Source organism: Humulus lupulus, chromosome 3 (genome assembly GCF_963169125.1).
Source record: "Humulus lupulus chromosome 3, drHumLupu1.1, whole genome shotgun sequence".
NCBI lineage: Eukaryota > Viridiplantae > Streptophyta > Magnoliopsida > Rosales > Cannabaceae > Humulus > Humulus lupulus.
The window spans coordinates 116,050,384-116,056,525 of record NC_084795.1 but is presented as its reverse complement, the minus strand read 5'-3'; the positions used below and the strand labels follow the sequence as shown (position 1 = coordinate 116,056,525).

General features: G+C 36.0%; 1 non-coding gene across 1 annotated transcript; it reads right to left on the bottom strand.

The window, feature by feature from the left end:
* Nucleotides 1-888: 888 nt before the first annotated feature.
* Nucleotides 889-996, bottom strand: LOC133828254 (small nucleolar RNA R71). The gene has a single exon (XR_009890883.1). It is a non-coding gene; the product is annotated as a small nucleolar RNA R71 (small nucleolar RNA).
* Between the last annotated feature and the right edge of the window lie 5,146 nt (nucleotides 997-6,142).

Sequence of the window (6,142 nt, the reverse complement as noted above, 5' to 3'; positions counted from 1 at the left end):
TATTCTGTCTAGAAAGATTGGTTGTTAAATAAGGTTTGTGATAGCGCTACACCCCACACATACCTGGGAACCTCGGGGAGTTCTGTCTAAGCAAGTGTGGGTCCTTGGCAACCTTCCCCATTGACATGGGAACATTTCGAGCATATACTTTTGCACTAATACATTTTCGAACTTATTACTATAAGAAAACAATGCTTGTTCTGTCAAAATAAGCAATTTTACTCCGCTTAAAGGTTGTTTGGTCGAAAAGATTTAACTCGTGATCCATCATACTTACTCAGTATCCTCGGGGAGCTCTAGTAAGGAGTTGGAGATCACCCTAAAACCTCCAAATCAACCTGAGAACAAGTTTAACAAAAAAAAAAATTATATATATAAAAAAAAAATTTAATTCTGATTTCTGAAATGTAATGAGTCATCACGAAAATTCTAGGGAAACTTATTCCAATTCATCCACCACTCCTTCCGAAACTCTTTCCACCATTCCTGCTTCTCCACAACCTTTATTTGATAATAATCCACTTGCAACCAACCAAGATCTCTCAATGACTACCTACATCCTACTGGCACTTCCACACATTCATGCATTATATTCCCTTCGAATATGCTCGAGTTAGACTTTAAACCTGGCATGATTCAACTCTTGCCCACATTTCATGGAATGGAAAATGAAAGCCCATATGTGCATATTAGAGAATTCGAGGAAGTAGTAGCCACGTTCTTTAACCGAGCTGAAAATGTCGATTCTGTGCGATTAAAGTTTTTCCCCTTCTCCTTGAAGGACAAAGCCAAACGCTGGTTATACTCTTTGAGACCTAGGTCTATTGAAACATGGGAGGAAATGACCAAATCTTTCTTTTTGAAACACTTCCCTCGCCATAATAATAATAGTTTAAAATAAAAAATTTCCACATTTTCCAAAAAGGACAATGAAACGTTCTATTAAGTCTGGGAAAGATTCAAGGATATGTTAAATTAGTGCTCGCACCATGGCTATGAGAACTAGCATTTGGTCAGTTACTTCTATGATGGCCTCACAAGTCATGAACGCCAATTTGTAGAAATGCTATGCAATGGTGAATTCCTTGAAAAAGGGTCAGACGATGCTCTTGAATATCTCGAAGAAACTACGAAATAATCTCACACATGGATTGGTCCAAGTATTGCTGATAGTACCAACCGACTTAAACAATCTGGGACCTATCAACTTCGAGAAGAGGATAGTGTTAAGGCCTAACTTGAAGCTTTGAAAACTTAGTTTGAGGTCTTAATGACAAAAAGTGGCCAAAAACTACATATGATTGTTCAAGCGGAACCCCAAGAACCTTTCTTTGTTTGTGGAGGGACAGAGCATTTAGCTAAGGACTGTTTAGCTTTTAATGAAATGAAGGGGGTTTATGATGAGCAATGCAATGCTTTAGCAATGCAATGCCTTAGGGGCGTATAATAAATGATGGAAGAAATCAAGGAAATGAAATGTCAATTCTCAAAATTGACTAAATCCTTGGCCATTCAAGAAAAAGGCAAACTTCCTTCCCAACCTAAATTCAATGTGCAAGGCCAAAATATGGGCCAATCCTTAAATTCCAATGATCCAAATGTTAAGGAAGTAAATGCCATCACAACTAGGTGTGTTAAAACTTTGCATGAACCATCCATAAAAACCACCTCTCCCTGCACTCTAAAAGGTAATCCTGAGAATGCACCACTCAATGCTTCTCCAAAAGTACCATTTCCCCAGGCTTCGAAACCTATTGGGAAACTTCCTGATAACCGAGCAGAAATCCTTGAGCACTTGACTGTGCCAGCTTATGCCAAAATCATCAAGGATCTATGTACTGAAAAAAGGAAGCACCATGTCAAGAAGATTGCTTTATTGACTGAGCAAGCGAGTGCGGTGATTGAACAAAAGACACCATTGAAATACAAAGATCCCGGTTGTCCCACCATCTTGCCAAATTGGGACTCATGAAGTCATCCAAGCTTTACTTGATCTTGGCGCAAGTGTAAATCTCATGACTTACTCTATGTACTCGCAACTCGGTCTTGGAGAAATGAAGCAAACATCTGTTGTGCTACAGCTTGCTGACCGGTCCACCAAAAATCCTAGGGGTATTGTTGAGGATGTTTTAGGTCAAATTGAAAAGTTCTATTACCCCGTGGACTTTCTTATTTTTGATACCCAATCTGTGGTAAACATGGAGTCAAAAATTCCTATTATCCTCGGACGACCATTCCTTGCTACTGCAAATGCTTTAATCAATTGTCAGAATGACCTAATGAAGATATCGTTTGGAAATATGACTCTTGAATTCAATATCTTTCGCATCAGGAAACAACACTGAGAAGATGATGAATGTTATCAAAAATTCATGATTGACACTTTAATTCCCGAGGAGGTTCAATTGCGAAGCAACTTCAACAATCTTGATGAACTCCTCCTTCTGTCTGACAATGAAAGTCCTGGTTCTATTGAGTCTACTCTTGTAATATCAAATCACATAGACTAAGGCAATAGAAGGACTAAGATTTGGCAATCTTGCTTTGAAGAGCTACCTTGTGTGAGGGCATACCCGAAGAATTTAGCTGAAGAGGTTCCATGAGGAATTTGGAGTTGAGACCTTTATACTTTTGAGATTTTTCAATACTATTTATGTTATGACATGCGATATAAAAGAATATGGTTTGGTGCACACACACAACTCTGGAATTGAAATTGAAGTAGCTTAGACAGTAATTTCTGATTTCTTGCTGATATTTTGGAAATGCTTAGATTGTTTTTCTTGATATGACTTGATTATTCAACTTGATAATTTTTTTTTTCTCTTGAATTGCTAGGGACTAGCAATATGCTAGTTGGGGGTTGTGATAAACGCTCAAAAATGTCAATTTATTAGTTTTAAAGTGTCAAACAAATTAATTTTAAATTAATATTTTCATGGAGTTATTGTAATATATTTTATAATTGAAAATACTAATTTTAATTTAATTTGTGTTTAATTTTTAGGAAATAATTTCATTTGGGCATTAATAAAAATCAAGAAGGAAATAAATAGAACTGAAAATATAGTCAAAATTGTGGAATTTTTTAATAAAATTGGTTCACAATTCGGCCAAAAGACCCAAGGCCTACCTGGTTTTCCCTTCACCCCAGCGCGCCACCTGGCGCACCCCTAAAGTACCATGTGTCAGCCTGAAGTCCCAATTTGACCCGCGAACCTGTGAGCAGCCTAACCTGTAGACCCACGCCCCTACCCGCTCGTGACCCGCGCTTGTCCGCCTGGAGCCCCAGCCCCGACCCACCTGCTACCTTTTCCTTGCCTTTAGCCCAACCGTCCGCGTGGCTTTCTCCTATTGGTTGCGAATGGGTCCAAGCCCGAGCTGCCACCACCCACTTTCCAGCCGACTTTGTGTGCTCTTTGGGCCTTGGACCTTCCATTTTGAGTTGTAAAGCTCACATTTTGTGTTGATTTAGAAAAAATATGCATGTTTACCATTCACTAAAATAGCTAGGTTAACATTAATAATAAGATTTAATTTTTCAAAATCTTATTTTATTATTAATGTTTCAGATTTATTTTTTAAATACCATTTGTGTTTTAATTTCTTTTTAGCCCTTTTCTTCTTCTATAAATAGAGACTCTTCTTTCACATTTGGTATGTAATTTTAAGAGTAAAGAAACTATGGAAAAAATTTTACTCCTTTCTTCTCATACTTTCATCTTAGAATTTTGTGAGAATGATGAGCATAATGGCCTAACCTTCATAGGAAGGTTAGGGATGATTTCATATGCTAGTGATGTCATTTTGATACTTTGATTTACTATGTTCTTAATATAATATATTTGAGTTATTTATGTTCTTTCAATCTCATTTTTATCATTTTACCAAAAAAGACAAACAAAAAAATCTCAAATCTATTTTCATTTTCATTTCTATTTATTTCATGTTGCTAACTTTTTGTGTTGCATTTCTACTAATCTTTTGGATTTAGGTTACCTCCTTGCGGATTCACTGCCTGACTTTGGCTACAACTACCGCTTAGTGGTTGTCATAATTTGGGGGTTAACCATTGACGATTACTCCAGATACTCATGTCTTTATCTAATCCATAGGAAATCAGAAAAATTCTCAAACAAGGTGTTGATGGAAGTGGATCTACAAGAAGAAACGAGGTGTTGATGGAAAGATCAAACCTTATAAAGCTTGATTAATGGAAAAGGGTTATACCAAAAGAGAAGGCGTGGACTATGAGGAAAATTTTAGTCCAATAGTCATGCTCAAGTTCATTCGCATCCTCCCATCCATAACAATCGCTCTCGACTATGAGATTTGACAAATGGAGGTCAAGTCAGATTTTCTTAATGGGTAGCTTGACGAAGTCATTTATATGGATCAGCTAGAAGGATTTAAAGTACCTGGAAAAGAAGGAAAAGTTTGCAAGTTGAATGGGTCCATTTATGGACTTAAGCAAGCTTCTCGATCCTAGAACCTTAGGTTTGATGAGATAATCAAAACCTATGGCTTTGAACAAAATATTGATGAGCCTTGTTTACAAACTGAAGGAAAATTAAATTGTAGTATTCCTGGTTCTTTATGTAGATGATATCTTACTCGTTGGAAACAATGTTAAGAATTGGCTGAGCACTTAATTCCAGATGAAGGATTTGGGTGAAGTGAGTTATGTTCTAGGTATCAAGATTATTAAGGATAGAAAGAAAAAACTCTTAGCTCTATCTTAAGTAGCTTACATTGATAAAGTACTTGAAAGGAAGTCTTTTCTCATTACATTGATAAAGTGCTTGAAAGGAATTCCAAGAAAGAACAAACTCTTAGCTCTATCTCAATGACGAATTCCAAGAAAGGAAATCTCCCTTAACTCATGAAGAGGAAGATGCAATGAAAATAGGTTTGTACACATCTATAGTTTGAATACTGATGAATGCCATGTTGTGTACTAGACCAGATATCTGCTATGCAGTGGGAGTAGTGAGCAAGTATCAGTCAAACCCAAGATCGGAACATTGGATAACAGTTAAGCATATCCTAAAGTATTTAAAGCGGACTTGGGAATATATGTTAGTCAACAAGGGTTGTGTTTTGAACCCTGTAGGCTATGCTAATTCAAATTTTCAGACTGATGTCAATTACAAGAAGTCTACTTCTGGAATGGTGTTTACTCTTAAGGGTGGAGCTGTGATATGGAGAAGCGTAAAGTAGTCTGCGATCTCAGATTCCACCTTGGAGGCTGAGTACATAGTTGCATCTAAAGCAGCTAAGGAAATAGTCTGGCTAAAGAAGTTCTTATTCATACCTTGGTCTTATTCCAAATATGGATAAACCGCATGTGTTGTTTTGTGAGAACACAAGATCGATGACCAACTTGAAAGAACCTCGAAGTCACAAGAGGAATAAGCATATAGAAAGGAAGTATCACATAATTCAAGAATATGTGGCCAGAGGAGATGAAAAGGTTATGAAGATGGCAACTGAAGACAATCTTGTAGATCCATTTCCAAAGACATTGCTAGAAGCTACATTTGATAAACATATAAAGGAAATATGATTAGTAGAATAAAGGCATTAGTTTAAATTAGTGCAAGTGGGAGTTTGTTAGGATTTTATGCCTTAATTAAAACCCAATTTCTTTGTAATCTTATTTTATTATCAATAAAAGAATAGAAATCATTTTTTTCTTGGTCAATTGCTTTGGTCACATGTTTTATTTTCATGATTATTCGTTTAATTTAAACTTCTATTAAATCCCGAGCATATAGTTAACCATATATATAGTGACGTTATTACAGTTGAATATAAATATGATATATGTTCAAAAATAAGTTAGTCCTAAGATTAGTTAGTGCACAAGATTTACACTGTCTTGCCAATCTACGATATGATCTACTTACACATTGTAGTGTTAAGTTCTTTCTATAACATTAGCAAAGTAGATAACATCAGATGTAGTAGTTACATTTGGCTGGACCGATATTGATAGCAGATAAGATAAATAAACATATCATTGTTATATATTTTAGTCATATCATATAGTTTACCATAGGTCAATTCAATCTAAATTCTTAGTGGTTAACATTCTAATTGATTGTATTATTGGAGTTCTTTGACTTGTTCGTTACTAGCT